The sequence below is a fragment of the Salvelinus sp. IW2-2015 genome, linkage group LG32 (assembly GCF_002910315.2).
Source record: "Salvelinus sp. IW2-2015 linkage group LG32, ASM291031v2, whole genome shotgun sequence".
NCBI classification, from domain to species: Eukaryota; Metazoa; Chordata; class Actinopteri; order Salmoniformes; family Salmonidae; genus Salvelinus; species Salvelinus sp. IW2-2015.
This window is the reverse complement of record NC_036871.1, coordinates 34,724,805-34,737,476: the sequence shown is the minus strand read 5'-3', so window position 1 is coordinate 34,737,476 and position 12,672 is coordinate 34,724,805. Positions and strand designations below refer to the sequence as shown.

General features: G+C 46.8%; 1 pseudogene; it reads right to left on the bottom strand.

Annotated features, from left to right (window-relative positions):
• LOC111956438 (semaphorin-6B-like) overlaps nucleotides 1-12,672 on the bottom strand; it is a 96,368-nt pseudogene that overhangs the window by 38,054 nt on the left and 45,642 nt on the right.

Here is a 12,672-nt window from a genome sequence, read left to right as displayed (position 1 = left end):
TGACTAGGGTGGCTGGAGTCTTTGACAATTTTTAGGGCCTTCCTCTGACACCGCCTGGTATAGAGGTCCTGGTTGGCAGGAAGCTTGGCCCCAGTGATGTACTGGGCTGTTCGCACTACCCTCTGTAGTGCCTTGCGGTCGGAGGCCGAGCAGTCCTACTGTGTTCTCGGCAGCCAGATAGGGGACAACATTCCTTGATTCTGGATTTTTGGGACGTCTCTAGGGCTATTGGGTTGGATGCTGGTCTAATTTTAATTGATCAGGAAAAGGCATTTGACCGAGTTGAACATCAATAGTTATGGCACACTTTTGAGGCATTTGGTTTCAGCTCTGGTTTTATTGCCATGATCAGGGTGATATATGGTGACATTGAAAGTGTGCTGAAATTTAACGGTGGCTTGAGTGCTCCTTTTAAAGTATGTAGAGATTTTAGGCAGGGGTGTTCTTTATCAGGAATGTTAAATGCCACCATTATAGAGCCACTACTAAATAGCATTAGACATTGCATTGAAGGGGTGTGTCACGCCCTGACCTGAGATATCTCTGTTTTCTTTATATTTTGGTTAGGACAGGGTGTGACTAGGGTGGGTACGTTAGTTTTTGTATTGTCTAGTTTTTTTTGTATGTCTAGGGTTTTTGTAGGTCTTGGTGATTTGTATGTCTATGGTGGCCTGATATGGTTCCCAATCAGAGGCAGCTGTTTATCATTGTCTCTGATTGGGGATCATATTTAGGTAGCCATTTTCCCTTTGGTGTTTGTGGGTTCTTGTTCTATGTTTAGTTGCCCGTCTGCACTACTCATATTAGCTTCACAGTTCGTTTTGTTATTTTGTTCGTTTGTTCAGTGTTCGTTCTTAAATTAAGAAGAACGTACGCATACCACGCTGCACCTTGGTCTCCTCCTTACAACGGCCGTGACAGGGTGTACCTTTCAGAGGATATTCCTCCTATTCGTCTCTCAGCCTATGCTGATGATGTAGCTATTTTAGTGAAAAATCAGGCCGAGGTGGATAGTTTGAGTCTCATGTTTTTTGTTGTTGTTTTTTCACCTTTATTTAACCAGGTAGGCTAGTTGAGAACAAGTTCTCATTTGCAACTGCGACCTGGCCAAGATAAAGCACAGCACTTGACACATACAACAACACAGAGTTACACATGGAATAAACAAACATACAGTCAATAATACAGTAGAAAAAAAATAAAAGTCTATCTACAAGGCAATAAATAGGCCATTGTGGCGAAGTAATTACAATATAGCAATTAAACACTGGAATGGTAGATGTGCAGAAGATGAATGTGCAAGTAGAGATACTGGGGTGCAAAGGAGCAAGATAAATAAATAAATACAGTATGGGGATGAGGTAGTTGGATGGGCTGTTTACAGATGGGCTATGTACAGGTGCAGTGATCTGTGAGCTGCTCTGACAGCTGGTGCTTAAAGCTAGTGAGGGAGATAAGAGTCTCCAGCTTCAGTGGTTTTTTGCTTGTTGTTCCAGTCCATTGGGCGAGTAGAGAACTGGAAGAAAAATGAAGGAATTGGCTTTGGGGGGACCAGTGAGATATACCTGCTGGAGCGCGTGCTACGGGTGGTGCTGCTATGGTGACCAGTGAGCTGAGATAAGGCTGGGCTTTACCTAGCAGAGACTTGTAGATGACCTGGAGCCAGTGGGTTTGTCGACACGTATGAAGCGATGGCCAGCCAACGAGGAGCGTACAGGTCACAGTGGTGGGTAATAAATATATATTGGTGACAAAACGGATGGCACTGTGATAGACTGCATCCAATTTGTTGAGTAGAGTGTTGGAGGCTATTTTATAAATGACATCGCCGAAGTCGAGGATCGGTAGGATGGTCGGTTTTTACGAGGGTATGTTTGGCAGCATGAGTGAAGGATGCTTTGTTGCGAAATAGGAAGCCGATTCTAGATTTAATTTTGGATTGGAGATGCTTAATGTGAGTCTGGAATGAAAATCGGTTGATCGGTTTAGGGGAATATCCTCTGCAAAGGTAAATTGGGAAAAAAAAGCTTTACAGATTCGAAAATGGTCTGGAGGGATCATTGCTTTGCCAGGGGGGGCTGGAATGGTGTAAGGGAGGTTTTAAGTATCTTGGAGTGTACATAGGGGATGAGGGGACAATGGAAACAACTATTATTGTTAACAATGTGATTGCCTCTGCACCGTGACATCGGTTGTCATGTTTAGAGCCACCGTCTGGCCTTCTGGCTAAGATACAGGCAATTATTGTAGATTTATTTTGGGATAAATATCATGGGTTCCACAAAGTGTTTTGTATTTGTCAAAAGAGGAGGGGGGGACAAGGTTTTGTACATCTTGCTAGGAGGGCTGCTGCTTTCCGGTTTTAGTTTATTCAAAGGTTGCTTTATGGACCGGAACATGTGGTTTGGAGAGGGCTGGCAGGTCTGGTATTACAGCAGGTCGGGGGATTAGGTTTAAAGAAGGATTTATTTTAGGTTGATAGTAGCCAGATTTCAAGGGGGGGGAGTACCTTTGTTTTACAGATGCCTTCTTAGAGTTTGGAGCATAATAACGGAGTCCAGACGCACTCCAGCATTGGCTGCTGGAGGAMCCTCTGGTGTATGGGTCAAGACTRGATTGTACAACTGCAGCTGTTCCACATTTCTCCAAGATTCTGGTGAAGGGCAAAATCCTCAGCCTTAAACAGTTAATGACCATGGCTGGGCCCACCTTAATGGAGGGCTGACGGGTGGCTGAATATTTGGGGTTGAGGTCGGAAAGAATTGTCGGACAACTGCTGTAAAGCTGCAGGAAGGCTCTGTCAGTAGAAGAGTGGTGTATGCTTAATCATAAGAAGAAGGCACAAGATGAATCAATCCCATTTCCAAGACTAGGGATTACACCCAATATCCCAGAGTCAGAAAGAAAGGCGTTATTGCTGGATTTGAGAGGGTTGGAAGAGGTGGGTTTGGATGAGGTGAACGGGAAAGACTTATATAGGGGGTGTGTCAAGGATTTGAATAAAGATAAATTGAAGAATAGAAAAGACACTCCTTGGAGGGTAAAACTGGGTATTGGTGACAAGGTAAAGCCAGCATGGAGAGCACTGTACAAGCCACCGTTACAAAAGGCCACTAGTGACATGCAATAGAGGGTTTTGCATGGCATCATTGCAGTTAATGCTTTTGTATCTGTTATTAACTCAGATATTGGAGATGGATGTCCTTTTAGTAACATAAGAGAAACACTTTTTCACTGTTTTATGGAGTGTGAGAGGATAAAGCCTCTTTGAAATACTGGAGTCTTTGTTTACAGCTGTAGGGGAGATTTTCAATAACACTGTTGTTATTTTGGGGTTTCACTATAGTAAGCAACAGAAAATAAAATGTCAACTGTTAAAACATTTTTGGGGGTGTCACGCCTTGACCTTAGAGAGCCTTTTTATTCTCTATTTGGTTAGGTCAGGGTGTGACTAGGGTGGGCAATCTATGTTGTATTTCTATGTTGGCCTGGTATGGCTCCCAATCAGAGGCAGCTGTCTATCGTTGTCTSTGATTGGGGATAATACTTAGGCAGCCTTTTTTCCACCTTAGTGTGTGGGATCTTGATTTTGTATAGTTGCTGTGTAGCCTGCAGAACTTTACGTTCGTTTTGTATTTGGTTGTTGTGTTTTTTCAGTGTTCATTTTAATAAAAGTAAGATGTTCGCTACCCTCGCTGCCTTGGTCAATCCATCTCTAAATGAACGTAACAGAAGATCCACCACCAAAGGACCAAGCAGCGTGGCCAGGAGGAGCAGGGATCTGGGCCCGGGAGAAAAGGGAGTGGAGGACATCATGGACATGGGGAGGGTTATGGCAGGGGACAAAACCTGCCATGGAAGCAGGCGGAGGCAGCGAAGGAGGATCAACGACGACTGGGGTTTGCAACCACGATGGAAGCCGAGAGGCAGCACACAGAGTGGTCGGCGGAGCCAAGGGGTGAACCAGAGCCAGTCAGGGAGTCGAGTGAGGAACTCGACGAAAGATCCGGAGAGAGGTTTTTGGCGTTGAGAGTGCTGCAGAGCAGGCGTGCTGAGGAGCGTGACACCAGTCCGGTGTCATATGGACCAGTTTCACGCATCTGGCCTCCAGTGCGCCTCCCCAGTCCGGTACGTCCTGTGTCTCCTCCCGCACTCGCCCTGAGGTGTGTGTCACGTTCCGGTACAATGTGTGTCGGTTCTACACACCGGTGTCTCCAGTGCGCCTCCACAGCCCAGTGCGTCTGTGCAGCTCCGCACTTGCCATGCGAAGGTTGGTCCTTTGTCCAGGATGCGTTGTGCCAGCTCTATGCTCCAGACTCCAGTGCGCCACCGCACGGTCCAGTATATCCTTGTGCTAGTTCATGCACGCGGCTCCAGTGAGTGTCTCCAGCCTGGTACGTCCTGTGCCTGCTGCCAGCGCATGAGAGCTCCAGTGATGATCCATGGCGCGAATCTCGCAGTGATGATCCATGGCCCGAAGCCTCCCGAGTGGATGATGCAATGGCCGGAGCCTCGCCATGTGATGATCCATGGCCGGAGCCTCCAGTGAGTGCATCGATGGCCGGAGCTCCAGTGATGATCCATGGCCCGGAGCCTCCAGTGATGATCCATGGCCCGGAGCTCATGTGATTCCATGGCCGGAGGCTAGTGATGATCCATGGCCCGCGAGCCCCAGTGATGATGGCGATGGCCCGGAGCTCCAGTGATGATCATGGCCCGGAGACCTCCAGTGATGATCAGTGGCCATGTGGGAGGCCTCCAGTGATGATCCATGCCCCGGAGCTTCCAGTGATGATCCATGGCCCGGAGCCTCCAGAGACAATCCCAGATCCGGAGTCTCCAGTGATGGTCTGCAGTACAGAGTCTCCAGCGACGGTCTGCCGTCCAGTCTCCAGCGACGGTCTGCAGTCCGGAGCCTCCAGCGACGGTTCCCAGTCCGGAGCCTCCAGCGGGGGTTCCTAGTCCGGAGCCCTCTGCGACGATCTACGGTCCGGAGTCCCCGGCGACGATCTATGGTCCGGAGTCCCCGGCGACGATCCACGGTCCGGAGCCTCCGGCGACGATCCACGGTCCGAAGCCTCTGGCGACGATCCACGGTCCGGAGCCTCCGGCGCCGATCCACGGTCCGGAGCCTCCGGCGCCGATCCACGGTTCGGTTCCTCCGGCGACGATCCACGGTTCGGAGCCACCGGCGGCGATCCACGGTCCGGTTCCACGGAAGCGGAGGGATCCGCAAGTGGAGCGGGGTCTACGTCCCCAACCGGAGCCGCCACCGAGGCTAGATGCCCACTAGGACCCTCCCCCATAGAGTCAGGTTTTGCGGCCGGAGTCCGCACCTTTGAGGGAGGGGGTACTGTCACGCCCTGACGTTAGAGAGCCTTTTTATTCTCTATTTGGTTAGGTCAGGGTGTGACTAGGGTGGGCAATCTATGTTGTATTTCTATGTTGGCCTGGTATGGTTCCCAATCAGAGGCAGCTGTCTATTGTTGTCTCTGATTGGGGATCATACTTAGGCAGCCTTTTTTCCACCTTAGTGTGTGGGATCTTGATTTTGTATAGTTGCTGTGTAGCCTGCAGAACTTTACGTTCGTTTTGTATTTTGTTGTTTTTTCGGTGTTCATTTTAAAAGTAAGATGTTCGCCTACCACACTGCACCTTGGTCCAATCCATCTCTAAACGAACGTAACAGGGGGACTGTAACGAGTGAGCTAAGAGTCGGGAAGCATGTTCAGGGAGTGAGTGTTTTAATAAATAAACAGAACATAATACAAAACAAGAAAACACGAACAACACACAGACATGAAACAGAAACAATGACGCATGGGGAAGGAACCAAAGGGAGTGACATATATAGGGAAGGTAATTAGGGAAGTGATGGAGTCCAGGTAACGATGGTGACAGGTGTGCGCCATAACGAGCAGCCTGGTGACCTAGAGGCCGGAGAGGGAACACACGTGACAGGGACAAGCTAAGATGGCTATTGTTCTGAGTAGGAAACATAAGATAGACACGGGTTATGAGCAGGTTGTAAGATGTGTTTTTAACTGATTAGTCAAAGTGAGCATAAAAGTGGATTTTGAGTTCTTCTCGGCTGTAAAAGATCTCCCATTGTTTGAGGAGAAGTGGGCTTATGAAGGAGCGGTTTGTTTTGTGGAGGAGGGCAAACCATTTTTGTCGATGAAATGAGTTGAACGTATATATATATATATATTTTTATTTAATACATTTTTATTTAGGAATGACACATTTGTTGCTTAATTTCTGAAAAGGCACAGTGTGCCATTATTTGTGTTCATTATTAAGTATAAAATAAAGGTTTTTATAAAAACTCAAAACTCTCTGTCTGTCTCTCKCTCCACTTTTGATGTCAAAAACCTTTGATGTTGTTACTTTCTCTTTTTCTTTCTTTCCCTTTCATCTGTCAACCTTAATGTCACACAACTCTTTCTCTCTCCCACGCTCTTCCTCTTTACCTCCAATCTGTCTCTATCTCTCCTTTTATCTGTGACTGTTTGGTCTTCTACCTCTATTTATATATCTCAATTGCTTACTCCACTGATCGCTCTCTCCCTCTCTCTCCCTATCTCCCTCCCTTCCATCCTGATTTCCATGGTCTACCCCAGGGCTGTGTGACACCACCATCTCATTATCTCTCTCTCGCTGTCTTTTCTCCTTCCCGATTTTCTCTCTCCTCCTCCCCCACTTCTTCTCTTCCCCTCACTCTCTCTCTCTTCTCTTTCCCCTCACTCTCTTTCTTTCTCCCCTCTCTGCCAATAAGACAGATAAAAGTAAAATCTTTCTCTCTCTATCCTCCCTCTCTCCTTTATCTCTTAGGCCTCCATTATTCACTGATCGTATCACCCCATATTACTCATCACTCAGATCAGTTGCAGGTATCACATTCTCACTGCAGGACAACATGTCATTGGGATTACTAGAATGGATAACCCCACAGCACCCCCAACAACACACTGTAGTCTAAAGTTGTTTTTCCTGTGAGTAACCACTGACATACGCTGCCCTCTGGGCTAGAGATGGGAACTAACCTCATGTTTGCCCTTCATCCTGCAGACTCGAATGTCATTCTTATTGGATTCCCACGTCCGCTTCTAGCAGAGGACCACAAAATGACATGACCACAAGGTTACAATCATACTGGGATCTGATTTAATCAGAGGTGTTTGTTACATCAGTCAGTCAGTCAGTCAGTCAGTCAGTCTGTCTGTCTGTCTGTTGTCTGTCTGTCTGTCTGTCGTCTGTCGTTGTCTGTCTGTCTGTCTGTCTGTCTGTCTGTCTGTCTGTCTGTCTGTCTGTCTGTCTGTCTGTCTGTCTGTCTGTCTGTCTGTCTGTCTGTCTGTCTGTTCTGTCTGTCTGTCTTGTCTGTCTGTCTGTCTGTCTGTCTGTCTGCTCTGTCTGTCTGTCTGTCTGTCTGTTCTGTTCTGTCTGTCTGTCTGTCTGTCTGTCTGTCTGTCGTGTCTGTCTGGTCTGTCTGTCTGTCTGTCTGTCTGTTCTGTCTGTCTGTCTGTCTGTCTGTCTGTCTGTCTGTGTCTGTCTGTCTGTCTGCTGTCTGTCTGTCTGTCTGTCTGTCTGTCTGTCTGTCTGTTCTGTCTGTCTGTCTGTTCTGTCTGTCTGTCTGTCTGTTCTGTCTCACCTTGCTGTAGAACATTTCATCCCCTGACTATTGTCCAGCTCCACTCTGTAAGATCATCTCTGTTTTACAAACACAGACAACAGGAGAAAAACAAAGACGTTTTCAGTCTTTTACAGAGTATCTGATCATGAAACAACTATATACTGTGTACAGTGTGTGTGGTAGGGTACTGTGTACAGTGTGTGTGTAGGGTACTGTGTATAGTGTGTGTGGTAGGGTACTGTGTACAGTGTGTGTGGTAGGATACTGTGTACAGTGTGTGTGGTAGGGTACTGTGTACAGTGTGTGCGGTAGGGTATTGTGTACAGTCTGTTATGGTAGGATACTGTGTATAGTGTGTGCGGTGGGGTACTGTGTACAGTGTGTGCGGTAGGATACAGGCAGTTTCTGATTATTACCTGGCTCCTATGTAGAGAGTGCGGTTGACCTGGAGCACTGTCTGAATGTGCACTCCTGTCTCTGAGAGGAATGATGAGCTCTACCCACAAACACAGGATACCTCCTCACCACTGCGAAGAAGGATGAGAGAGGCGAAAGACAGGGTTGTTTATACTCTATCATTACATTACAGGGGATGGAGAGAGAAAGACAGGAGCGATGGAGGAAAAAAAAGCAGAGGGGAAGAGTGGAAAAAGTAAGAAAGGCGGAAGAGGGTAGAAACAGAGCGATGGCAGAAAGATGGAGACAGACAATGATAGTGATACAGGAGGGGAAGAGGGGATAGATCAGACACATACAGTATGGAAGGACAGGCAAGACATACTGCAGGAGGGTAAGAGGGAGATAGATCAGACACATACAGTATGGAAGGACAGGAAGACATACTGCAGGAGGGAAGAGGGGATAGATCAGACACATACAGTATGGAAGGACAGGCAAGACATACTGCAGGAGGGGAAGAGGGGATAGATCAGACACATACTGTATGGAAGGACAGGCAGGACATAACTGCAGGAGGGGAGGAGGGGATAGATCAGACACATACAGTATGGAAGGACAGGCAGGACACACTGCATGAGGGGAAGAGGGGATAGATCAGACACATACAGTATGGAAGGACTGGCAGGACACACTGCATGAGGGGAAGAGGGATAGATCAGACACATACAGTATGGAAGGACAGGCAGGACACACTGCATGAGGGGAAGAGGGGATAGATCAGACACATACAGTATGGAAGGACAGGCAGGACACACTGCATGAGGGGAAGAGGGGATAGATCAGACACATACAGTATGGAAGGACAGGCAAGACACACTGCAGGAGGGGAAGAGGGGATAGATCAGACACATACAGTATGAAGGAACAGGCAAGACACACTGCATGAGGGGAAGAGGGATAGATCAGACACATACAGTATGGAAGGACAGGCAAGACACACTGCAGGAGGGGAAGAGGGATAGATCAGACACATACATGTATGGAAGGACAGGCAGGACACACTGCAGGAGGGAAGAGGGGATAGATCAGACACATACAGTATGGAAGGAACAGGCAGACATTACTGCGGAGGAGGAGAGATAGATCAGACACATACAGWATGGAAGGACAGGCAAGACACACTGCATGAGGGGAAGAGGGGATAGATCAGACACATACAGTATGGAAGGACAGGCAAGACACACTGCGGGATGGGAGGAGAGGAAAGATCAGACACATACAGTATGGAAGGACAGGCAGGACACACTGCAGGGAAGGTGGAGAGGACACAGTGACATCCCCATACGGACTCCTCTTCAGGAGATTGAGTGGGACCCCTTTCTCATTGTCCTTGACTGCAGGGAGCGACATAATACACATCCATCCATCTACATATCTCCAAACGCTCTGCCCTCTCTCTCTCCTCTGCTTCTATTCAATCTCTCTCTCTTTCATCACTCCCTCTCTCTCTATCTCCACCACTCTCTATTTCCATCTCCACCTCTCTGACTATCTACCCCCTCCCTCCTTCGATCACTCTCTTTTTCTCTCTGTCCTCCCATGTCTCACTCTCTCCCTCTCCACCTCTCAAACCCCCCTCCCCTTGAACTAGGTTGATGCTCAATCAGATATGCAGTAAAACAGAAACAAAGCAATGACCTCAGATCGCAGCTCCATAATATTAAATCAAAAAGGAGGAGGAGGGGAGAGCATTACATATTTTCATATCATTACACACTCAAGGAGAAACACATTTCCCAGTGCTTCTGCAATCTATCTCTGTGACACGGTTGTTTCGTGTGAAAACAGCTCCAGACCAAGGCTGTGACCCCTGACCTTTCTGTCCTGATGGAATACTGAGATCCACCAAGGGTCATTCAGCACGGATACCATACAAAGACAAACGCATGCAGGCCAAAGAAACACATACACACACTGAGTATACCGAAAAATGAAGAACATGTTCCTAATATTGAGTTGCATCCATAGCTGCAGGATGTAGTTTGGTGGTGGTGGTGCTGCGTTGTTTTTGATGGGGGGATGAGCAAAAAATAATGACCGTGCTGAAGACGTCTATATCGGTCCGCTAATTCAGGACTAGTAAAGGGCCAGAGCACTTTTGTGATTTAAAAAAAAACTAAATGTATTTGAGTGTTTACCAGCATTTGTCATTTGAGTTTGATAATTATCTGTACAAAACAGTTAATCTGATAATACTTGTGGAATTAACAAATACTTGCTTCATATGTTTTCCAGTTTCTTGAAATACTTTGCAAATGGAACTTATTTTTATGTGAAAACTGAAATGGTCTATTCATTCCTTTTTAGTAGACACTTATCCAGAGCATCTTAAGGTAGTGAGTGCATACATATTCATACTTGTTCCTCGTGGGAATCAAACCCACACCCCTGGCATTGCAATCACCATGCTCTACCAACTGAGCCATATCAACATTTCATATCATCACAAACCACTTGATGCCTCAATGTACTCAATTACTGTATTGGTCATTTCTTCATGGTGATGAAAAGTCTACAGGTACAAACCTAGATGACCAGCCTATGTACAATACAGTAATGTACATTTACATTAAGTGGATTGTAAGGACGCTAAATTAATACTGCACAAAAAGTGGTTGTTTTCCATATTATTTGATCAAGAAAAATATTTAATTTGATGTGGATGTTTTGTGTCTTTGCGCATAAATTTGCACCTTTTGATGTAAATGTTTGAGAACAGGGTTTTGTTMTTTTCTGGATTCCATTAGAATGACAGAATCACAGAGAAAGGGACATAGCAACAACTCTTACAATTCCAGCTATTGAATCCTGCAAGATACTGTTCTTAATTATACAAGTACCTTTCTTGCTAAAGCGGAGATGCTGAGAAATAGTTTTGGCCCGTACTACAGACATCTACATTGGTCTGCTAATACTAGTAAAGGCCCAGTACACCACTTTTGTGAGAAAAAAATGTAAATATTTTTTAATTCCGAATTTTTTCAGAGGGTCCTGCAGCACCCCTACTTCCCGCAGCTATGGTTGCACCCCTCCTTTTGCCCTCAGAACAGCCTCAATTCGTCAAGGCATGGACTGTACAACGTGTCGAAAGCATTCCACTGGGAAGCTGGACCATGTTGACTCCAATGCTTCCCACAGTTGTGTCAAGCTGGCTGGATGTCCTTTGGGGGGAGGACCATTCTTGATACACACGGGAAACTGTTGAGCGTGAAAAATCCAGAAGCGTTGCAGTTCTTGACACAAACCGGTGCGTCTGGCACCTACCACCATACCCCGTTCAAAGGCCCTTACATTTTTTGTCTTGCCCATTCACCCTCTGAATGTCACACATACACAATCTATGTCTCAATTGTCTCAAGGATTAAAAATCCTTCTGGATTCACCTGGTCAGTCTGTCATAGAAAGAGCAGGTGTCCTTAATGTTTTGTATACTCAGTATACATGCGCGCGCGCGCAAGCGCAGCACACACACCACACACAACACCACAAACACACCCACACACACACACACCACACACACACACACACACACACACACACACACACACACACATGAGAAGGACACATACCCTCTAAGGGAGTAGGCTGAGCGGACCGGGCTCCTCTGGGAAAGAACTGTGAGCCAATCGGAGGAGAAGGAGGAGAAACGTGAGGGGAGGGGCCATGGTTGTCATGGCAGCACAGCACGGGCACTAGAAAGGGAAAGAAAGAGAGGAGAGAGAGAAAGAGAGAATAATCAGTGACCAGTCCTATAGTTGCAAATCACACCGTACATTATATAGGTGGTGTAGAGAGATATTGATTGCAATAGGTTGCATACACGGGCACACACACATGTACGCAGGCAGGCACAAATGACCTGGCACTAAAGTATGGTCCACAGAGCAGCGTAGACTGGGGAGAAGGCTGCATCAAGAGAGCAGGAGACTAAATGATGCACCAATCTGGCTTTAGCGCAGTGACCATTGTGCCAAATGAAATGCAATGTGCCCTATTGTTTAGAATGGCTACACATTGTTGAGCATTTCCAGCTGAACACGGTGACCTAAGCATATACCACCCCAGAGTCCTATATAGAGAGAAGAGGCTACTGCTATAGAGGGATCCTTACAGGGCCTTACACCTTAACACGGTGACCTAAGCCATATACCCACCCAGAGTCCTATATAGAGAAGAGGCTACTGCTATAGAGGGATCCCTACAGGGCCATAACCTTAACACGGTGACCTAAGCCATATACCACCCCAGAGTCCTATATAGAGAGAAGAGGCTACTGCTATAGAGGGATCCCTACAGGGCCATACACCTTAACACGGTGCCCTAAGCCATATACCACCCCAGAGTCCTATATAGAGAGAAGAGGCTACTGCTATAGAGGGATCCCTACAGGGCCATACACCTTAACATCCTATATAACAGAGAAGCGTGCCCTATAGCAAACCCTCCAAAAAGGTGAAAGACTGAAGGCAGCTGGAGAACATCAGACAAGCTGAGGGAAGTCACAGATAAGCTGGACAATATCTCCATGTACTATATAGAGCCCAATGCTTGGTAATGTACTCTATAGAGCCCAATGCTTG